The sequence below is a fragment of the Dermochelys coriacea genome, chromosome 2 (genome assembly GCF_009764565.3).
Source record: "Dermochelys coriacea isolate rDerCor1 chromosome 2, rDerCor1.pri.v4, whole genome shotgun sequence".
NCBI lineage: Eukaryota > Metazoa > Chordata > Testudines > Dermochelyidae > Dermochelys > Dermochelys coriacea.
The window spans coordinates 125,672,813-125,697,487 of record NC_050069.1 but is presented as its reverse complement, the minus strand read 5'-3'; the positions used below and the strand labels follow the sequence as shown (position 1 = coordinate 125,697,487).

Sequence of the window (24,675 nt, the reverse complement as noted above, 5' to 3'; positions counted from 1 at the left end):
CAAAATCAAACTCCTTATAAAATAGACTACCAGCCAGAGCACAAATAAAGGTTAAGTGTGAACAAACAACTCTGGTAGGAAAGGATTAATGCCAGTCTCCAACCCAGCAGCATATGGAGAACATAATGAAAAAAACATAAAAGTCAAGGCTTAATTCCAATGTTTCCACAAAAAAGTGTAATTGGAAGCTCAGGACATTTAATATAGGACGAATTTCATAAATTAGGGAAGGGCAGGTTATGGTACCATCACTGTTTGACTTTTCCAGGGATTTCAGCATAAGGGAGTCAAACTTTGAACACAGGGGTAAGCTTTTCAAAAGCTGTTTAGTGATCTAAGAGTCTAGGTCCCATTGAAAGTCAAATGGGAATTAGAATTCTAGGGGCCATACCTTAAAAGTGGGCATGGCAGAATTCAATTTTTTTAATTTGTAGATCTGTTTTTACACAATTGCACAAAATTAGAAGTTTTAAGCATTTATTTTCTATTCTGTAGAGTTGTGGAAAATTTTTGTGAGGTCTGACTATTTATTTATTAAATCACAACGCCTACTGGCATTAAAGTGTTATCACCATTCAGAGACACATTGTCAACGTTGTATCAAAACATACAATGTAAACATCCTTTAATTAAACTCTTAAGTTCTCCAGCAGCATCTTTCTTTGCCTCTGTACATTTCAATTATTATTGATAGAAATATTTGTGTGAGGATGGAAAAATCTAATCCTTCCAAATCTATTTAAAAGATAATTAGATGTTTACAACAGTGCCTAAGTCCCATTGAAATCAATGGAAGTTAGGCGCTTAGGTACCCAACTGCATCTTTAGGTGTCTAATATCTTTAAAAATATGGCTCTTAGCTGACTGATTTTTTTAAAAAATTTTTTACCCTATTGCTCCATAAAAGTCCTTCTATGATGGCTTTGTGAGCTGCTGAATCAGCACATTTCCCAGGTGCCCTTTGGAAAAATCTAGTCCCAGATGCAGCCATTTGGAAGCATGTTGCATCTGTTACTTGTGTGTGCGTGTGCCACGTTAGTATGGCAGATCCCTCCACAGTTCACCATCACTGTAATGCCCATACACTCAAAATGCTTAGTCTTCCTGTTTTAGAACCAGTTTTAACTCACAGCACTTCTAATCAAACTATACAAAGCACAAGATCCCATTGCTATAGAATATCACTGCACCAGCCTTAAGTTATAGGTTAATTATCTTTGAAAACTCATGGCAATCGGGGGAAGTCCCCGATGACTGGAAAAAGGCTAATGTAGTGCCCATCTTTAAAAAAGAGAAGAAGAAGGATCCGGGGAACTACAGGCCAGTCAACCTCACCTCTGTCCCTGGAAAAATCATGGAGCAGGTCCTCAAGGAATCAATTCTGTAGCACTTAGAGGAGAGAAAGTGATCAGGAACAGTCAGCATGGATTCACCAAGGGCAAATCATGCCTGACTAATCTAATTGCCTTCTATATTAGATAACTGGCTCTGTGGATGACAGGAAAGCAGTGGATGTGTTGTTCCTTGACTTTAGCAAAGCTTTTGACACGGTCTCCCACAGTATTCTTGCCAGCAAGTTAAAGAAGTATGGGCTGGATGAATGGACTATAAAGTATATAGAAAGTTGGCTAGATTGTCAGGCTCAATGGGTAGTGATCAATGGCTCCATGTCTAGTTGGCAGCCGGTATCAAGTGAAGTGCTCCAAGGATCGGTCCTTGGGCTGGTTTTGTTCAATATCTTCATAAATGATCTGGAAGGTGGAGCAGATTGCACCCTCAGCAAGTTTGCAGATGACACTAAACTGGGAGGAGAGGTAGATATGCTGGAAGGTAGGGATAGGATACAGAGGGCCCTAGACAAATTAGAGGATTGGGCCAAAAGAAATCTGATGAGGCTCAACAAGGATGAGTGCAGAGTCCTGCACTTAGGACGGAAGAATCCCATGCACCGCTACAGTCTAGAGACCAAATGGCTAGGCAGCAATTCTGTAGAAAAGGACCTAGGGGTTACAGTGGATGAGAAGCTGGATATGAGTCAACGGTGTGCCCTTGTTGCCAAGAAGGCCAATGGCATTTTGGGATGTATAAGTAGGGGCATTGCCAGCAGATCGAGGGACGTGATCGTTCCCCTCTATTCGACATTGGTGAGGCCTCATCTGGAGTACTGTGTCCAGTTTTGGGCCCCACACTACAAGAAGGATGTGGAAAAATTGGAAAGCGTCCAGCAGAGAGCAACAAAAATGATTAGGGGACTGGAACACATGACTTGTGAGGAGAGGCTGAGGGAGCTGTGATTGTTTAGTCTGCGGAAGAGAAGAATGAGGGGGGATTTGATAGCTGCTTTCAACTACCTGAAAGGGGGTTCCAAAGAGGATGGATTTACACTCTTCTCAGTGGTAGAAGATGACAGAATGAAGAGTAATGGTCTCAAGTTGCAGTGCGGGAGGTTTAGGTTGGATATTAGGAATAACTTTTTCTCTAGGAGGGTGGTGAAACACTGGAATGCATTGCCTAGGGAGGTGGTGGAATCTCCTTCCTTAGAAATTTTAAGGTCAGGCTTGACAAAGCCTTGGCTGGGATGATTTAGTTGGGGATTGGTCCTGCTTTGAGCAGGGGGTTGGACAAGATGACCTCCTGAGGTCCCTTCCAACCCTTATATTCTATGATTCTATGAATTACATACCTAAGAGTATGCACATATGTGATAAATAAAGGGGAAGGGGTAGCTCTCTGTTATGGACACCCAGCCATCCAGTTAGCTATAAAACCCCTCTTAGTAGCTGTTCTCTACTTGCTTTACCTGTAAAGGATTAAAAAGTCTCACTGCTATGCATAGGTAAGAGGAAATGAGTGGGCACTTGATCTAAAGAGCCAATGGAAGACTAGGCTTAAAACTGAGAAAAAACTTCCCCTTTGTCTGTCTGTGGTTGTTCTCCTGGGGAGAGGGGGACAGAGCAGTGATGTTGTAAGAAGCTTTGAGCCAGGTATGAAAAATGATCTGTATCAAACTACTCATTTGAAACCCCAGATATAAAAGTAGATCAGGAAATCTCGAGGAAGACACGATTAGGTTTATCTCTTTTATTTCTTTGTGGCTTGTGGATTTCTCTGTGCTAACCCCAGGTGCTTTTGTTTTGCTTGTAACCTTTAAGCTGGACCTCAAGAAAACTATTCTTGTATTTGCTCTTTTTAAATCTAGCAATAGCCTGAGATTTCAGATGTATTTTCTTTCTTTTTAATAAAATTTACCTTTTTAAGAACAGGATTGGAGTTCTGTGTCTTAAGAGGTTTGTGCACTTTTTTTTTTATTAGCTGGTGTCAACAGCTGATTTCCTTTTTGTTTTTTCTCTCTCAGCTCTTCCCTAGATGGGGGCGTAAAAGGGCTTGAGGGTACCGCACAGGAAGGAATTCCCAAGTGCACCTTCCTGGGTTCTCAAGGGATTTTTCACTTGGGTTGTGGCAGCATTTACCCATCCAAGGTCAGAGAGAAGCTGTAACCTTGAGAGTTTAATACAAGCCTGGAGTGGCCAGTATTAATTTTTAGAGTCCTTGTGGGCCCCCACCTTCTTCACTCAAAGTGCCAGAGTGGGGATTTAGCCTTGACAACATATATTAACTAATTTTCACAACACATCTTGTAGATGTAATGTTCTATTTAAGGCCTAAATGTTAATATATTATCTTTGCATTGTCTTTTGCTTTGTCACCAAATTCTGAATCCATTGAAATCAATGGTAAACTCCCATTAACTTCAGTAGGACCAGATTTTAGTCCATATACTACAGGGTGTTAACTTTCATAGGAAAAAAAGGAATCTACCAGCTGATCAGATTAACGGGGGGGAGGGGTTTGTGGGATTTATAAAAGCATGAAATTTGCTAGAGACATAAGACATGATCTAACAAAGATTTTTCAGATATGGGGCCATTTCCAACTTATGCCATATTGGCTATGGCAGCCATTGTAAATTCTGAATGATTATGGTATTTATTAAACTATTCTAGTGTATTTTTTGTACAGTTATTCCTATTGTCTTAGGAGTCCTAAAAACTAAAGCTGTGAATTGCAATGGTTTGACTTCATACAAAAATATTAAGAATTGACATGCTCTGTAATGTCACCAGGGAATATTTACTTAAAATATTAATGATAGAAAAATAACACCATAAGGATATTGTTACATTTTTATTTCCTAGCAATATCCTGTTATGCATAGATAAGTCTGAAATATTGTTATGTCTCGAAGAATGAAAAGGCAGCTTACATAAACATGCAGCCTAAAATGAATTAAATATGAAAGTTTTTCTGTGTTCAGTAAAAAGTGAAAAAGAAACATACTTCTGATGCTATATTAATTTTCACTGTAGAAGACCTCCATGAAGCTTCAACCCTCAGTATTGATAGTCAAGTCTGCAGATGTGCACTTCAGCCACAAGGCTCATATTTGCTCAAAAAACTAAGTGCAGGGGCTTTAGTAGCCAAAGAGGCCAAGTATCATGCAAGATGTTTGATGTCTCTGCAACAAAGTCAGGGATAAGAAAACAGAGGGAAAAACAATACAGAGATGATGTTAACATGGGATTGCCTTAGTTGAACTGGTAGCATACACTGAAGACGTGGCTCCAGTCTTTAAATTAGAAAATGTCTATAAGGCTGGGGTTGATACTGACTAGATGCCTTCTCAACCTTGAACTAGAATCCCCTTTCATACATTTCAGATCTCCAAGCACATAAAGAATGACAGAAATTGCTGCTTGCCTTCAATCAGGATATTGAACATGACCTCCAAGAAGCATGTGAGGAAAACTGTGATGAAGAACCCCTTATCTGTTCCAACCAGCAAATATGGAACATATTTCAAATAAGACCAGCTTAAAGAATCTGTGTTTGAATCACTGTTGTCACTGATGTCCATGATATTGGATGATCCAAACATTAAAACCCAGTTTCTATTAATCCAGCTACCCTTACTTTGGTCATAACTATTGCAGTACATCAGCCACATCTCTCACCGTGAAAGAACAGAAAGTTTGTACCACAGCAAAACTAGAAAAGTCTCTTTACCAATCTATGTTGGTTTGGCACTTCAGGCACAGACATGAAAAAATGATCCAGTACATACAGTAACTCCTCGTTTATCGTTGTATTATGTTCCTAAAAAATGCTACTTAAGCAAAAGGATGTTAAGCAAATCCAGTTTCCCCATAAGAATTAATATAAATAGGTAGGTTAGGTTCTAGGATTTTTTTTTCCACCAGGCAAAAGCCATTGTATGTACAGGATAAGTTAGTTAATACTGTACATAGCAATGATGATTGTGAAGCTTGGTTGAGGTGGTGGAGTCAGAGGGTGGAAGAGGGTGGGATATTTCCCAGGAAATGCCTTGCTGCTAAATGATGAACTAGCACTCAGTTGAGCCCTCAAGGGTTAACACATTGTTAATGTAGCCTCACACTCTACACGGAAGCACAAATGGAGGGAGGAGACACAATAGACACATGGCAGTGGCTCTGAACATTCCCTGAGGAAACTGAACATGCTGATGAACCCACACTATCCCAATGAAGTGCACAACTCCCTCCACTTTCCAAAGTGCTGGGGATGTAAGTGTGTGAGAAACAGAGACACGCACCGTGTGTTTGTGTGAGACAGACAGAGACGTGCATTGCCCCTTTAAGTACGCTGACCGCACTCTAAGTACCCTGCCATTTTAAGTAGATCAACAAGTTGAGACAGCAGCTGCTGCCAGCAAGCTCCTTCCATCCTGAGCCCTGTTGTGTCATCCTCCCCACCCCCACTCTGTGTAGATGGGATACAGGATCGGGGGGAGCGGGACACCCTGAAATCAAGCACAACAAGCAGGAGGCTCCTGGGAGAAGCTCCAAGGCAGAGGGCAGGAGCAGCACATGGCAGTGAGGGATAGACACCTAAACTGCCCGGCAATTCATAGCCTGCTGGGCGGCTGCCACACAGGAAACTTAGAGGAGCTGATAGGGGGGCTGCCGGTTCACCCTGGTTCCAAACCCCCACCAGCTGGCTTCAACGGGCTGCTCTTTCTGCAAGCAGTGGACAAAGCAGACGGCTGCCAAATAACATTATAAGGGAACATTGCACAACTTTAAACGAGCATGTTCCCTAATTGATCAGCGACGTAACAATATTAACTGGGCAGACGTTAAGTGAGGAGTTACTGTATCTTCTTTAAACTTGGGTTGTCCATCTCTACCATCATAGCAAACAGTGCATGCCAATGCTTTCGAGGATGAGAATGTACTTTTTCCTTTTAAAACTTCATGGTGGTCTGTTCACCACTGAAGCTATAAACAATGTAGTCCACAGCAATAGACTCAATTCAAGAACTGGGATATCAGCATCCCAGTACTGATATCCCAGTGGAGGAAGTTCTCAATGGTATTGCCACCCTGGATTGTGAGACTGCAGCATCAATGAACAGGACTATATCATCATTTTCGAGTCTTACACAATTATCCCTCCATTGATCCTGAATGCTCCCATCCCTGCCACAATTGGTGAAATCAATACTGACTGCCAACTGATTACCCAAGGCCTGCAAGAAGAATGCAGGTGGCTTTAACAAGTAAGGCAAGCAGCAAGTCTAGATACATTCAATGAAGATTGATGTTTCCTGGGCAGCTTACCATGCTAGCAAACATCCAGGGCTAGACTTTGCCCCAGCCATCACTGCACTTCTTGCCCTCTCTCCAGATTCAAGTCTGTGGCAATGATTTGTCACACCATGGATCTGATAAGGAATGCTGTACAACACCTAAATCCTTCCAAAATGCCAGTGATCACTGTGGATCAGCCCCTTTTCACCAAACCAAAGAGATACAGTGGAGTTGGCTTGGTGGGTATGGAGAAGACAAACATGTCACAATGCTGGGTGGTCTTCATCTGGAAATGGCAAGTCTAAAGCTGATGGAGATTGACTAGCTGATAGTGAATGGATGGAAGCCCTTTTTCAGGCACAAATATCTTCCCAAGGAGCAGCTGATTCCCTCCAAGTGTCCCATGTCACATATACTAGGCATGTACTTTGTTCTCTACGTCGCACGCCTTGGAAAGTTGTTACCCTGGTTCTTTGCATTAGGTCATACTAATTACGCTTTTTGGGTGCCTGTTCACTTCTGGGATATAGTAAGTCTTCTGATAGTGCATCCAGAAAGAGCTAGAGAGCCCCTCAAGGGAAACTTCACAGTTGGCAAGACACTGTGTTTTTTCTGTAATTGCACTTGACCAAGATCATGAGCAAAATAATGCCATAATCAATGGAATGGTGGAGCTGTTAGTCTAACTCAAAGTCCAGAGGCTCTTCGGTGGTGGTTGATAGTGGGGCAAGAAGTGTCAAAAAGGGGCTAACACAAAGCACCATGAGCATGCTTCTAATCATGGTGAAAAGGGTCCCTGCTTCTTTTGAACAACATGTCAAGGCACTTGTTGAGGTCAGATATGGACAACCTTCTCTTGGAAGAGAATGTTGACTTCAAAGACATTGTAAACCCTGCTGCGATTATCGGTCTTAAGGAGATTGAGAAGATTGAGCAGCAGCAATACACTACATTTGTAAAGGATTGCAAAACAAAACTAAGCCATTAACAGAGCCTATCAAGCATGGTAAACTCCCATTGTTCAGGTTTCAGAGTAGCAGTTGTGCTAGTCTCTAAGGTGCCACAAGTACTCCTTTTCTTTTTGCGAATTTATTTATTTAAATGCTAACATTTATTTGAGCATAAGCTTTCATGAGCTACAGCTCACGTCATCGTGAAAGCTTATGCTCAAATAAATTTGTTATTCTCTAAGGTTCCACAAGTACTCCTTTCCCATTGTTCAGCAGACTACCTATAAGAGAGATCTCCAAGACCAACTTGCAGCTCCTTCTTCTCAAAGCTTGCTAAACATGGGATGGCAACTTTTTCTTTCAACATGAGAATCAGGCATGTCCTCCTTCATTGTTGCAGATTGGAAAACTACACCTTGCCAAGAAATCTGGCCTTATGGCTATTCTGGATGGCTATGTTCCATTGAAAGATAGTGTTCCAGCAATTGATGCAATAATTTTTGATGGGACAGTTCTCATAAACATGTTGAAACCAGTTGCTAGCAACGCACTTGACTATGCCATTGAAAGCTTTTACATTTTATAGCTCAAGATACAGCTGCAGTGTTGTAGTGTGGGATGTTTACATTGCTAAGAGTTTCAAGACCCAGACCAGAAGCAACAGAAGACAGGGAGTCAAGAGGAGCTCCAAGGCTTATATCCCTCTATCACTAAACTGGGGCAGGGGAGGGCGTGCAGACTCCGGGCGGTACTTATCTTAGGCGGCTCTCGGAAGCAGCGGGCATGTTTCCCCTTCGGCTCTTACACAGAGGCACAGCCAGGTGGGCTGTGATCCTTTTTTAACCAGGTGTTCCAGTAGAAAACCAGACACATGGTCACCCTAACTTGATATATACCTTCTCATGAAATAGCTTCTTCGCTTGGCCTAAACAAATCAAAGGCTTCACCAGTGTTTCATGCCTCTTACTGGTTGCTACACTGTCTGCCTTTGCTAGAAGAGGAAAGAAGTCCTCATGGGAGACGTGGAAGGCATTTTGCAGAAGTGACCCCTGCTTTTGTGGATTTGTCTGCTGCACCAAAATACATTGTTCAGTCATCTATCCTCTGTTGGGATGCTTTGTGGTGCTACTGTATGGCAGAAAAAGTAGCACAAACAGTGCTGATGAGCCCTGCAAGCAACTCTTCACACAGAAGGGCAGAGCTATGGAATTCCTCTAACAGAGTGCTTGGTGGTTATTCTCGCAGGTCAGGTTCCCCCACCTCACTCAGGAAGCTGGGGGAACCTGACCACACCCAGTTATCTACACTGGGTGGTCACAACTTCCCCACTCTTTGAGGGGGTGAGGATGAGGAGGATGGAATATGCCCTTTGTGGGCCTCCTTAAGTTTCTTTGGCTGGGGGATCAAAATGAAAGTCAGACCCCCACATCTTCTAAGATGGGCCCAACAAAACTGTGGTGGGGGGGTGAGTCTATAGTGCTGTCAACAACTCAGCCCTAGTGCAATGTGTTTGGAGAAATCCCTCTGGCTGGGTCTCTGAGACAGGCTCAGCCTGAGTGTCTTACCATGTGAGTCTGCTGTACTCTCATCAGGGTCAGGTGAAGGTTTCATGACTAGGAGTTCCCTCCACATCTTTGAGAGTCACTCCTGCAATCTGCTGCTTAGGGCAATCCTGCTTCTTCACCCCCTCTTTCCCCCATTCTGACTGTAGCCTCCTGCCTATCATATATGATTGACAGAGCTGCAGAGCTGGGGCTAGCCATGCTGCCTGGGCCTCGCTGGCCCCTTCTTTGTCCATGTGGGGACTAAACACCCTCCCACTGACCAAAGTTGATCTGGTTCAACACAGGCGAGCTGCATACCAACCAGGACACTGCTGGTGTCAGGCCTTGATACCTGCTTTTCAGCTCCCCTTACCCAAGAAATGGAGATGGGTTGGGGGCACCAATGGATGGTGGACAACCTTCCAGATAGGAAGTGATTTTTGTGAATTGCTAAGATGTGGCTGCGGATCAAGGGGCCGGGAAAGCATAATTGTGTCAAGGCAGCACTGAGTTGTGCTGCTCAGTAGCATTGGGGTGGGGAATGTGATGTTTCAATATATTGACTGTGAAAGACTTCTTTGTTTCTTAATTTGTTTTAGGCTGTATGTTTATGAAAGCTGCCTTTTCAATCTTTTTCAGACACAGCAATATCCTGTTACACATAGATCAACCTGAAATATTGTGATTAGCAAAAAAGAAATGTTCATGAACAGAAACCTGTAAACTTATTGTGGTGGTCTTCTATATAACAAATATTTTAGTAAATATCCCCTGGTGACACATGACAGAAAATGTTAATTTCTAATATTTTTGTATAATTTTGAGACAACATAGTCCATTGCTTTAGTTTTTAGGATCAGTCGAAGAACACTTCAATCTCTCTGGTCACTCGATTACAGACCTGAGAGTGGCTATCCTTCAACAAAAAAACTTCAAAAACAGACTCAAAGGAGAGACTGTTGAATTGGAATTAATTTGCAAACTGGATACAATTAACTTAGGCTTGAATAGAGACTGGGAATGGATGAGTCATTACACAAAGTAAAACTATTTCCCCATGGTATTCCCCCCCCCCCCACTGTTCCTCAGATGTTCTTGTTAACTGCTGGAAATGGCCTACCTTGCTTGTCACCATGAAAGGTTTTCCTCCTCCCCCCCCCCGCTGCTGGTGATGGCTCATCTTAGTGATCACTCTCCTTACAGTGTGTATGATAAAACCCATTGTTTCATGTTCTCTGTGTGTGTATATAAATCTCCCCACTGTATTTTCCACCAAATGCAGCCGATGAAGTGAGCTGTAGCTCATGAAAGCTTATGCTCAAATAAATTTGTTAGTCTCTAAGGTGCCACAAGTACTCCTTTTCTTTTTGTGGAATCACTGTTACTGGAAGTTTTTAAGAACAGATTAGGCAAACACCTTTCACGGCTGGTCTAGGTATACTTAAACCTGCCTCAGGCCATGTCTACACTACCCGCCGGATTGGTGGGTAGTGATGGGTCTATTGGGGAGCGATTTATCGCATCTAGTGTAAACACGATAAATCGATTCCCGATTGCTCCGCCATCGACTCCGGAACTCCACCACAGCGAGAGGTGGAAGCGGAGTTGATGGGGGAGTGGCAGCCGTCGATCACGCGCTGCGAGGACACGAAGTAAGTGATTCTAAGTCGATCTAAGATACGTCAACTTCAGCTACACTATTCTCGTAGCTGAAGTTGCGTAACTTAGATCGATTCCCCCCGCAATGTAGACCAGGCCTCAGTGTGGTGTGGATGAACTAGATGACCTCTTGAGGTCTCTTTCACCCCTACATTGCTATTATTTCTATTTCTATGTACTGAGTGACCTCAGCTCCCACTGTGCTAGTAGATGCTGTGAACTTGGACTGAAGATTTTTCTGCTCAACTATTAAAAGCCACAAATGCTATACAAAGCTCACTTTAGAAAAGCCACATATGGCTTCAGACAGACAAGAGCTACCATGCTGCAGGGGAGGGATGCAGTTGTTTACGATGAGGAGCTATTCAGTTGTGGGACTGACAGGAACATTAGCAGTCTGTCCTTGAACGGCCTCCCTGGATTGCTCTACTGTGTTTCAGTACTACTATTCCCAGTAGCATCCCCAAAAGTAGTTTATAATTTGAAAATGCCCCAGTAAAGACCTTTCTTATGGTCAGGTCTACCCTAGAATTTTTTATATTTACTGTGTGTGTATATAAATCTCCCCACTGTATTTTCCACCAAATGCAGCCGATGAAGTGAGCTGTCGCTCACGAAAGCTTATGCTCAAATAAATTTGTTAGTCTCTAAGGTGCCACAAGTACTCCTTTTCTGTTTAATAGGAATATAATGTACAAAAATATCACCCTCCTCCGGGGATGGTTTAATACCATAAACCATTAGTGTTAGGGGGCTTATTCCTTCACCCACTTCTTTCCCTGGTCCTTCTCGCATGAACAGAGAGCAACAATATCTGAAGTCCAAAGGTGCAAACAATTCCATGTTTATTGGGGTGAACTTTCAGCAAGCATGATTCCAGTTTCCTTCCTTAGTGTCCCCCTTCCCAGCTCTGACACCACAGAGGCTTACCTGTGTCCCTGTTCCCATTTCCCCTTTTAGCTAAACATGATTCCCATTTCCCCCACCCACACACTTCCTGATTGACTGCAGACTACATAGTAAAACTTGAGTTCTGCTTAGCTATACCTTAACCAATTGTTTTCCTGAAATTTAACTAACCAATCCTAACATATTGTAACATAATTATGTAACCAATTATATTCCACCACCTTAATTAGTTTACACCCAGAAAAATTAATTATACAGCAGACAGAAACAATCACAGAACCAGACAGAGATTATACAGACAAACAATTGGGAAATGGGGACTAAGTGATAGAACAAACACAAAAATGAGGATTTCACATCCCAGCTATTGATAAGTGAGTTCTTGCCAGACAGGATGCTGTCACAGTAAGAGAAGGACCTTACACTAGATTATGATTTTTTCTTTTATACCTCTATAACTAGCCAAGTGATAAGAATACACCTAAATTCTTAGAGTATAGGCCTTTACAGACAGGCCTGAATATCTATATCCTAACAATTAGTATCAGGAAAATGTCACTGGAAAAAAATTATTTTAGAATATAAATGGCTGCCACTGACATAACGGTATGAGTTGGCAATGGCCCCTATATCTGAATCTTTATTAAGGTCTTGCCTTGAGACTCTGGGAAATTTTATGCTTTCATCATAAAAACCACAAATCATTTACAAATCTGATTAGCCGTTCAGAGTGTTGCTTGCTTGTTTTACAAACATAAACTGAAGCTTGGATCACAACAAAGAAACAATTAATCATCCTAATATATTTACCACCAAGAGAGGAGCTAGGCAGAGGGACTGGTAGAGATAAACCAGTCATGGAGCAAGCATGAATTAAAAAAAAAAAACCTTGGAACTGTAAGCTGGTAAAATTCTAAAGATTAATCTTTCTCTCCCTTCCCACAGCTAATGTTGTGGAAAGAACAATAACAGTAAATATCAGGCAGTGAGTTATGAGATGCTCTGCAACTCTAATTATGCATACCCCATTCTTTGCATAGCTCTCCTTTCTATCCTGCTGTTTAATTCAACCTTTTCTGAATCCTTCATTAACGTCATGTTAGAGCCCAGTGACTCATGACTTTCAGCAAATATTAAACCTTTTCTTTAAAAACAGACTTGTTCAGCAGTTGCACTGGACTAGGGTATTTCATTTAACTATTTAACAAAGCAATTAAGAATGTTGAATTAACTGGAGCTGGAAAAGGTCATGGACCTTTTGACTGCCCTAAAACATTTTCAGCCTCCATTCAAAGCTGCTGCTAGCATCAGGCTTCAGGAGGAAATTAATATGAAGCTACAATTTAGGCCAGGTATACACTAGAAAGTGTTTGACAGCATAGTTTATACCAGTTGGAGAGCACAATAAGCTATACTGGCAAGAGCACTTTTATGTGGGGTATAACTGCATTTACTCCAGGGAGCTTCTGCCCATACACAAACATTGCAAACAAACAAACAAACAAACAAAATCACCACCTAAACTTACATTGCTACACTGGCAAAAGTTTCTAGGGTAGACCTGACCATAAGAAAGGTCTCTACTGGGGCATTTTCAAAATATAAACTACTTTTGGGGATGCTACTGGGAATAGTAGTACTGAAACACAGTAGAGCAATCCAGGGAGGCAGGTCAAGGACAGACTGCTAATGTTCCTGTCAGTCCCACAACTGAATAACTCCTCATCGTAAACAACTGCATCCCTCCACTGCAGCATGGTAGCTCTTGTCTGTCTGAAGCCATATGTGGCTTTTCTAAAGTGAGCTTTGTATAGCATTTGTGGCTTTTAATAGTTGAGCAGAAAAATCTTCAGTCCAAGTTCACAGCATCTACTAGCACAGTGGGAGCTGAGGTCACTCAGTACATAGAAATAGAAATAATAGCAATGTAGGGGTGAAAGAGACCTCAAGAGGTCATCTAGTTCATCCACACCACACTGAGGCCTGGTTTACATTGCGGGGGGAATCGATCTAAGTTACGCAACTTCAGCTACGAGAATAGTGTAGCTGAAGTTGACGTATCTTAGATCGACTTAGAATCACTTACTTCGTGTCCTCGCAGCGCGTGATCGACGGCTGCCACTCCCCCATCAACTCCGCTTCCACCTCTCGCTGTGGTGGAGTTCCGGAGTCGATGGCGGAGCAATCGGGAATCGATTTATCGTGTTTACACTAGATGCGATAAATCGCTCCCCAATAGACCCATCACTACCCGCCAATCCGGCGGGTAGTGTAGACATGGCCTGAGGCAGGTTTAAGTATACCTAGACCAGCCGTGAAAGGTGTTTGCCTAATCTGTTCTTAAAAACTTCCAGTAACAGTGATTCCACAAAAAGAAAAGGAGTACTTGTGGCACCTTAGAGACTAACAAATTTATTTGAGCATAAGCTTTCATGAGCTACAGCTCACTTCATCGGCTGCATTTGGTGGAAAATACAGTGGGGAGATTTATATACACACACAGAGAACATGAAACAATGGGTTTATCATACACACTGTAAGGAGAGTGATCACTAAGATGAACCATCACCAGCAGTGGGGGGGGGGAAAGGAGGAAAACCTTTCATGGTGACAAGCAAGGTAGGCCATTTCCAGCAGTTAACAAGAACATCTGAGGAACAGTGCGGGGGGGTGGGGAGAAATAACATGGGGAAATAGTTTTACTTTTTGTAATGACTCATCCATTCCCAGTCTCTATTCAAGCCTAAGTTAATTGTATCCAGTTTGCAAATTCCACAACCTCCCTATGTTTCCTATTCCAGAGTTTAAAGTTTTTTCCCTTATATCTAACTTAAATCCCCCTAGCTGCAGATTAAGTCCATTTCTTACAGAAATCTCTGCCTCTCACAAGACAAGAGAAGGCTTATAAAACATGAAATGAAACAGTTAAGGATGGCAGTGTGGGTTTCTCCTAATGGTAATTTTTTCTCCTTTCTCTACTTCTCCCCCTGCCCCGTACAAAGGGGAGTACATGAGTCCTAAATTTTGGGATTTGCCACATTTGCAGGAAGGGCTTTTGCCATTCGTTTTGCCGGATCAGACTTCTGTATGGTTGGGGAGTGTGTGTAGCAGCCACAACTCCGCTCGTGTTGCTGGGAGTTGCAGATGCTCAACACGTCTGAAAGTCTGGTTTAAAGGACCTCAAGCTGGGGACCTAAAAACTGAATCACTCAAAATCACAATCCAAATTTTTCAAAAAAGTGGCCAAAGTTAACAATGCATCACTGAGAGGTAAGTATTACAATTAGAACAGCTCAAAACATTGATTTTTCTGTTTCTGTTATCCTCCTCTTACAGATGTAGAAATGACAAAGGTTAGATAGCTTGACCTAGGGAACAAAGTGAGTCAGTAGCAGAGGATAAGAATACAGGGATTGCTGGCTCATGTTGAATACTGGTACAACTACACTTCCTCTTTCTTTACGTTTGCCAACATTTATAATTGCTAGAGGAGGACTTGAAATCGGAAGATAATTGTTTTTTAATTTTTTGTTACTTTCCTCTTTATTAAAGTCTAATGATTCTTTAAGAGGGAACCATGATGGGGAAGACGTCCTTTGAGTATAATCCCAGTCAATCCTAAAGCCTTCATTCTGGTGCAGGCTTTTGATGTAAAACAGATTTACAGGATAAATTATCCTATCAGCCATCTGTTTTGGTAACTTCCAGGTGCCAGGCCAGTAGACTGGCTACTGTTGTTACATGCTAGCATCCATAGGAGACAATAGTACAGAAGAGAGAGTTCTTGTTTGTTTAATTTTTATTTTATTTGGTTTAGTGTTTTTCACTAACTCCTGTGAACCCTCCTATGTGTTAATCAGCTGCTTGTACTTGAGAACTTAATCTTTGAGTCATTTGGGTTTAGTCATTGTCAGGGAATTGACAGAAGTTGCAGTAATAGTGGTGGTGACATTGATGACCGTAATGATTTATTTGTTAGTGTTTGCTAGTATTGGAATTGGACTGATTTGTCAGAGCCCAATGCCAAAGTTTTGGAGTTGGAAAGTGATGGCGGACTGAATTATTCAAGCATATACACTTTATTTTGCTGATTGGGCGGTTGGTTGGGCGGGGGAGGGTATTGTGGTAGTGCCTTGGACCACCAATCATAGACATGGTGCCCATTGTGCTAGGCACTATAAAACAAAACAAAAGAACAGTCCCTACCTCAAGGAACTTGTAGTCTAAGACAAGAGACAACAGATGGATACTACAAACAGACAAGGGGAGCATATGGTAACAAATGAAAAACACTTGTCAGCACAGAAGCTGTTGAGTGTTTTGTAGTCGTTGTGTTAAAGGAGAATTTTAAGGAGGGATTTGAAGGAGGACAAAGAGGGGGTTTTGGCAACATTTATAGAGAGCTCCTCCTCTGTTTGAGGGGCAGCCTGGGAGAAAGCACAAAAGTGGTTGTTTGGAAAAGTAACTACTGCACCATGAAGGCTCGACATCATTGGGAAAGCTGAGAATACCCCACTTCAGCTTCTATTTCTTGTGCCATTTATCCTAATATAAATGTAAGTTTGTTCTTTATATATAATGTGGGAGAGGGTGGAGAGTCCAATAACCTTTAGACTATGTGGATAAACTTGTGGCTGCCTGTCTAAACCAAATCTTCTGAAATTCTGTCTTCAATAGAGAGAATACAAACATGGATAATACAGCAAAGGAATGAGAGGATTGGGAAAGAGGGGGTGAAAATATACGGAGATGACAGCTGTAGCTCATGAAAGATTATGCTCAAATAAATTTGTTTCTGTCAAGGTTCCTTCCCCACTCTGAACTCTAGGGTACAGATGTGGGGACCTGCATGAAAACCCCCCTAAACTTATTTTTACCAGCTTAGGTTAAAAATTCCTCAAGGTACAAACTATTTTATCTTTTGCCCTTGGACTTTATTGCTGCCACCACCAAGCGTCTAACGGATATATAACAGGGAAAGAGCCCGCTTGGAAACGTCTTTCCCCCGCAAAATCCTCCCAAACCCTACACCCCCTTTCCTGGGGAAGGCTTGATAAAAATCCTCACCAATTTGCATAGGTGAACACAGACCCAAACTCTTGGATCTTAAGAACAATGAAAAAGCAATCAGGTTCTTAAAAGAAGAATTTTAACTGAAGAAAAAGTAAAAGAATCACCTCTGTAAAATCAGGATGGTAAATACCTTACAGGGTAATCAGATTCAAAACATAGAGAATCCCTCTAGGCAAAACCTTATGTTACAAAAAGACACCAAAACAGGAATATACATTCCATTCAGCACAACTTATTTTATCAGCCATTTAAACAAAACAGAATCTAACGCATATCTGTCTAGATTATTTACTAAATTCTAAGCCCTGGTCTACACTAGGAGTTGAGGTCAAAATTAGCAGTGTTAAATCGATTTAACCTTGCACCCATCCACACGACAAAGCCCTTTTTTTGACTTAAAGGGCTCTTAAAATCGATTTCCTTACTCCACCCCCGACAAGGGGATTAGCGCTGAAATCGGAATTTGGGGTACTGTGGACACAATTTGATGGTATTGGCCTCCGTGAGCTATCCCAGAGTGCTCCATTGTGACCGCTCTGGACAGCACTCTCAACTCAGATGCACTGGCCAGGTAGACAGGAAAAGACTCGCGAACTTTTGAATTTCAATTTCCTGTTTGGCCAGCATGGCAAGCTGCAGGTGACCATGCAGAGCTCATCAGCAGAGGTGACCATGCAGAGCTCATCAGCAGAGGTGACCATGATGGAGTCCCAGAATCGGAAAAGAGCTCCAGCATGGAGCGGGAGGTACGGGATCTGATTGCTGTATGGGGAGAGGAATCCGTGCTATCAGAACTACGTTCCAGTTTTTGAAATGCCAAAAATTTGTGAAAAACTCCCAGGGCGTGAAGGACAGAGGCCATAACAGGGACCCGAAGCAGTGCCACATGAAACTTAAGGAGGTGAGGCAAGCCTACCAGAAAACCAGAGAGGCAAATGGCCACTCCGGGTCACAGCCCAAAACTTGCCACTTCTATAATGAGCTGCATGCCATTTTAGGGGGTTCAGCCACCATTACCCCAGCCGTTTGTTTGACTCCTTCAATGGAGATGGAGGCAACACAGAAGCAGGTTTTGGGGACGAGGAAGATAGCTCACAGCAAGCAAGTGGAGAAATCGTTTTTCCCAACAGCCAGGAACTGTTTCTCACCCTGGACCTGGAGCCAGTACCCCCCAAGCCCACCCAAGGCTGCCTCCTGGACCCACCAGGTGGAGAAGGGACCTCTGGTGGGTGTACCTTTTAAAATACTATACAAGGTTTAAAAATCAGCATGTTTAATGATTAATTTGCCCTGGCATTCATGGCTCTCCTGGATATACTCCCAAAGCCTTTGCAAAAGGTTTCTGGGGAGGGCAGCCTTATTCCATCCACCATGGTAGGACACTTTATCACTCCAGGCCAATAGCACGTACTCTGGAATCATTGTAGAACAAAGCATTGCAGTGTATGTTTGCGGGCATTCAAACAACATCCGTTCTTTATCCCTCTGTGTTATCCTCAGGAGACTGATATCACTCAGGGTCACCTGGTTGAAATAGGGTGCTTTTCTTAAGGGGACATTCAGAGGTGCCCATTCCTACTGGGCTGTTTGCCTGTGGCTGAACAGAAATGTTCCCTGCTGTTAACTATGGGGAGTGGGGAGGGTGGAGGGGCTAGCCATGCGCTGGGGGAAGGCAAAATGCGACCTCGGAACGAAAGCACATGTGCTATGTATGTAATGTTAACAGCAAGGTTTACAGTGAAAGAGTATACCCATTGTTCTATGAAATGTGTCTTTTTAAATACCACTGTCCCTTTTTTTTTCTCCACCAGTTGCATGTGTTTCAAGGATCACAGGATCTTCTGCTTCTCAGAGGCTAGCGAAGATTAGAAGATGAAAAAATGCACTCGCGATGAAATGTTCTATAAGCTCATGCTGTGCTCCCACACTGACAGAGCACAGATGAATGCATGGAGGCAGACAATGTCAGAGTGCAGGAAAGCACAAAATGACCAGGAGGAGAGGTGGCGGGCTGAAGAGAGTAAGTGGAGGGCTGAAGTGAGGGCTGAAGCTGAAAGGTGGCAGCAGTGTGATGAGAGGAGACAGGATTCAATGCTGAGGCTGCTGGAGGATATGCTCCAGCATGTGGTTGAGCTGCAGGAAAGGCAGCAGGAGCAGAGACCGCTGCTACAGCCCCTATGTAACCAACCACCCTCTTCCCCAAGTTCCATAGCCTCCTCACCCAGATGCCCAAGAATGCGGTGGGGGGGCCTCTGGCCACCCAGCCACTCTACCCCAGAGGATTGCCCAAGCAACAGAAGGGTGGCATTCAATAAGTTTTAAAGTTTTAAACTTTTAAAGTGCTGTGTGGCCTTGTCCTTCCCTCTTCCACCACCCCTCCTGGTGCTTCTCTCCTCCACCATCCCTCCTGGGCTACCTTGGTAGTTATCCCCCTATTTGTGTGATGAATTAATAAAGAATGCATAAATGTGAAGTAACAATGGCTTTATTGCCTCTGCAAGCAGTGATCGAAGGGAGGTGGGGAGGGTGGTTAGCTTACAGGGAAGTAGAGTGAACCAAGGGGCGGGGGGTTTCATCAAGGAGAAACAAACAGAACTTTCACACTGTAGCCAGTCATGAAACTGGTTTTCAAAGCTTCTCTGATGTGCACCGCACCCTCCTGTGCTCTTCTAACTGCCCTGGTGTCTGTGCGTAACCAGCGGCCAGGTGATTTGCCTCAACCTCCCACCGTGCCATAAACGTCTCCCCCTTACTCTCACAGATATTGTGGAGTGCACAGCAAGCAGTAATAACAGTGGGAATATTGGTTTCGCTGAGGTCTAACAGAATCAGTAAACTGCGCCAGCGTGCTTTTAAACATCCAAATGCACATTCTACCACCATTCTGCCCTTGCTCAGCCTGTAGTTGAACAGCTCCTGACTACTGTCCAGGCTGCCTGTGTATGGCTTCATGAGCCATGGCATTAAGGGGTAGGCTGGGTCCCCAAGGATAACTATAGGCATTTCAACATCCCCAACGGTTATTTTCTGGTCTGGGAATAAAGTCCTTTCCTGCAGCTTTTGAGACAGACCAGAGTTCCTGAAGATGCGAGTATCATGTACCTTTCCCGGCCATCCCACGTTGATGTTGGTGAAACGTCCCTTGTGATCCACCAGTACTTGCAGCACTATTGAAAAGTACCCCTTGCGGTTTATGTACTCACCGGCTTGGTGTTCCGGTGCCAAGATAGGGATATGGGTTCCGTCTATCACCCCACCACAGTTAGAGAAACCCATTGCAGCAAAGCCATCCACTATGACCTGCACATTTCCCAGGGTCACTACCCTTAATATCAGCAGATCTTTGATTGTGTTGGCTACTTGCATCACAGCAACCCCCACAGTAGATTTTCCCACTCCAAATTGATTCCCTACTGACCGGTAGTTGTCTGGTGTTGCAAGCTTCCACAGGGATATTGCCACTCGCTTCTCAACTGTGAGGGCTGCTCTCATTTTGGTATTCTTGCACCTCAGGGCAGGGGAAAGCAAGTCACAAAGTTCCATGAAAGTGCCCTTATGCATGCGAAAGTTTCGCAGCCATTGGGAATCATCCCAGACCCGCAACACTATGTGGTCTCACCAGTCTGTGCTTGTTTCCCAGGCCCAGAATTGGCATTCCACCGCATGAGCCTGCCCCATTAGCACCATCATGCCCACATTGCCAGGGTCCATGCTTTGAGAGAAGTCCATGTCCTCATCACTCTCATCACCGCGCTGACGTCACCTATTCGCCCGGTTTCACTTTGCCAGGTTCTGGTTCTGCATATACTGCTGGATAATGCATGTGGTGTTTATTGTGCTCCTAATTGCCAAAAGTGATCTGAGTGGGCTCCATGCTCGCTGTGGTATGGCTTCTGCACAGAAAAAAGGTGTGGAACGATTGTCTGCCGTTGCCCTGATGGAGGGAGGGGCAACTGACGACATGGCTCACAGGATTGGCTTACAGGGAATTAAAATCAACAAAGGGGGTGGCTTTGCAAGAAACTGAATGGTCCCCTCAAGGATAGAACTCAAAACTGGGTTTAGCAGGCTGTTGATTTCACGCAGGGAGGGAAAAGAAAATGAATACAAAACAAATCTGGTCTATTTCTTGTTTTGAGACACTTCATCTATCTTTATACATCTTGCTGGCAGCAGGCTGTGCAGTACGACCGCTAGCCATTGTCATCTCCTGGGTGCTCAGCAGAAGACAGTGCAGTATGATGACTGGCCATGATCTTCTGCTGGCTGCTGATTAAAAGACAGTGCACTGCCAGTAGGACTCAATCGCCATGAGATGAAACTTAAAAGGGAAATTATCTGGCTGAGTCACTCCCATCGAGGTCGGTTAAAAGAGCACTCAGGACTATATCAACGATGGCTACCAGTCATACTGCACTGTCTGCTGCCAAAACGCAATAACCTGCTGCTGTGTAGCAATGCAGTACCGCGTCTGCCAGCACCCAGGAGACATACGGTGATGGTTAGCTGAGCGGGCTCCATGCTTGCCTTGGTATGGCGTCTGCACAGGTAACTCAAGAAAAAAGTTGCAAAACGATTGTCTGCCCTTGCTTTCACGGAAGGAAGGAGGAAGGGGGGCCTGATGATATGTACCCAGAACCACATGCAACAATGTTTTAGTCCCATCAGGCCCTGGGATTTCTACCCAGAATTCAAATGGGCGGTGGAGACTGTGGGAACTGTGGGATAGCTACCCACAGTGCAATGCTTCAGAAGTCGACGGTTGCCTCGGTACTGTGGACACACTCCGCCGACTACATGCACTTAGAGCATTTGTGTGGGGACACACACAATCGACTGTATAAAAAAGCTTTCTACAAAACCAACTTCTATAAATTCAACTTAATATCATAATGTAGACATACCCTAAGACTCCATTCCTTTTCTGTTCCCGGCAAAAGCATCACACAGACAGAGAGAACCTTTGTTTCTCCCCCCTCCCCTCCAGCTTTGAAAGTATCTTGTCTCCTCATTGGTTATTTTGGTCAGGTGCCAGCAAGGTTATCCTAGCTTCTTAACCCTTTACAGGTGAAAGGGTTTTTCCTCTGGCCAGGAGGGATTTTAAAGGTGTTTACCCTTCCCTTTATATTTATGACAGTCTTTAAGGTGCCACAAATACTCCTTTTCTTTTTGCAGACACAGACTAACACAGCTGCTACTCTGAAACCTGAGGATATGAAGGGTCACTTTTCAGTGCATGTTGTTTAAATAGGCTTATCTGCCAGACACTTTGTACAAGCTAAATTTCATTGAGTTCTTTCCATTACCCGTCCTCCATCATTTCTGCCTGCCCCCTCCCACTCATTATAAGTGGCTGGGAATGAGATGGACTATAAGTTCCTGGGTTTTTTTCTCTTTTCTCTTTTTTTCCTGAATGGGCCAATGTCCCAATGGCAGATCTATCTCTTTAACACCCATCTGCTAAAAACCCCAGTTACTGCTGGAATATGAAAAACCCTGTGTGAATATCATTTGTGTACCACTCATTAAACTTTGAGATAACTTAAATACAGGAATCAATTTGGCTGATTAAAATTACATTTCTATGAGTATCATTGTGCTAATAGGATTAGTTTGAATGGAGGACTCCATCAGCTTTGCATAATTCACTAGCCATATATATTTAAGAAAGCAACAAAGTCTATTAGGGTAATTTTAAATTAGAAACCTCAACAAGGAACACATTCCTCTTTGTACTAGTGATGAGAATTTGTGATGCGAGAATGGACTTTGAGATACAACCAATAATTTATTACTCTGCCATTTAAGATAAAGCATTTCTTGCCTGTTCCATTAGGAGCAGGCAGTTAGCAGAAATTAGCATTTAATAATCTTTTAAATTGTTGCTCTCACCTGGAGGACAACTTTCCCTAGCTGAAAAACTTGTTTATAAACTCTCTGCCAATTTAAAAAAAACAACAACAAAAAACTCTACAGTTTTAATTTTAGAGAACATTCTGGTTTCTCATTCCATCTCTTCATGATTGAGAGCTGGGTTTAGGAGGGAAACTACTGGAGAAAAAGTTAGGCTGAGGGGACTCTGTTATACAGTAGAGAACTCTTCTGCCTTCTACCTACCTATTCCAATGTTCTAGCAAGGGACAAGGTGTTCTTCCCCTGAATCAAAGCTGCTTTGGGAAGGGATTGGTACTATTTTAAGCCCAGGGAAGCTGAGTGTGTGTGTTTAAAAGAAATAAAATATATTAAAAAACCACGTTTGCTAGGGCCTAATGCTAATTACTTCCCTGTAGGCCCTAGGATAGGGAGGGTGGTAGGGTTTTTGAAGAGCCCCGATGAGCCACTGCTAACAAAACACTGCTATCCTCTGCTTGCTGGAGCACACTTCATGCCAAATGCGTTTCTGATATATTAATTCAGCTGGGGAATGGTACCTTTATCACAGCAGGAGCACTCTGAGGATAATTTCTAATATCTCTGCCAATCAAAGGGTTCTTATAGAAGTTAACTCAATAGCAGCATCTCAGCTAGTGCAGCACTTACTTCTCAAATAATTATTTAGGGAAATGGGTGGCGTGGTGGTATTAAAGCATGGAGAGCTTATATTTAACATTTTATTTTTTGTTTTATTTATTTTATTAAATGTTATATAAGTCTAACCCAGCAGCAACCAGAGCCTGCAGCCCAAGGCCCTGCCTTCCAAAATGGAGGATGACCTTTGGTCCTTGCATAATTATAGCTGCCCTGTACAATACATAAGAGGGAATTGTTACCTCTGCATGCTATCAAATGCTAGATTAATGAGCAGCTACTGGTCGAAATCTGTTTGCTTTCTAAGGCCTGGTCTTGGAGGCTTTTTCATTAGAAACTTCCCACCACTTCTACCAGGTGTTGAGCACCAGTAGTGGCAAAGGGTGGTAGCAATAGCATAGACAAATGGAATCTGCTTTTAAGAAGCAAGTCTATTTGTCATATTTTGAAGCATGCCTTTGCACACAGTTTTGTAGCTTCCATCTCTCCAGTGACCAAAGGATCATTTCTGAGTTAGTTTTAGCATCTTAAACCCTTTGGGTAACTCTAATTTTAGGTTTTATTACTTCAGCTTTTCCTCAGACATTATGTATTAAGGGCCAGATCCGCAGTTATTATGAACTATTGTAGCTCTAGTAACGTTAGTGAGACTATCCTGATTGACACTAACTGAGGATCTGGTCTTTAAGAGCTCATTGCTCTGAACCTACTTGTAAACAGGAGAAAACCAGAGATGATAAAAATCACTGAATGCTTACTGGAGGCCGACGAAAGAAGCAGGTTACTTTTAATTTGGATGCTGCTATAGCAACACAGTCAATACTGCATTGAAAGAGAGCGCTAATAAGTTGTCCCCCCACACACACAGTTAGACGCTGGCTAACCATCATAAAGCAATATCTTTTCTGTAGCCTGTTGAGCAAAATAGCCTACTTCTTGTTTACTGTTCCAAGAGTTAAGATTGTTTTGGAAAAGCTAAAGGAAGCAAAACAAATTATATCTTGATATAGGGCAACTCAAAACAAGTGTCATGTACTACCCAGACAGATGAAAATTAGGATGTGGTTTAAAAGGATGAGCGTACGTCTTTGTTAGCTATCTGAATCAGATTTCAGAGAAAGAATAAGATTGAAAAATGCCAGGAGATAATATTATAAAATCTTGCATCCATGGTTACATGAATTTTGCACAAAAAAGACCAATTTTTGGCCATTTTAAAATATTTTCATTTATATGGTGCTTTATGACCCTGTGGGTAGCTCTATGAGTTGCTTGTGTATTGATGATTTTATTTTTTTAGTGATCCTAGTTTTTTGGTGGAGCAACTTCAAGATATACTGAAGACTACTAGTGATGAAAATACTAGTTTTTTTTCCCCCAGCT

General features: G+C 42.9%; 1 long non-coding RNA gene across 1 annotated transcript; it reads left to right on the top strand.

Annotated features, from left to right (window-relative positions):
- Positions 1-606: 606 nt before the first annotated feature.
- Positions 607-22,987, top strand: LOC122458798. The gene is made up of 3 exons (XR_006279072.1): positions 607-702; positions 4,301-4,307; positions 22,974-22,987. It is a non-coding gene; the product is annotated as an uncharacterized LOC122458798 (long non-coding RNA).
- The last annotated feature ends 1,688 nt before the right edge of the window (positions 22,988-24,675 follow it).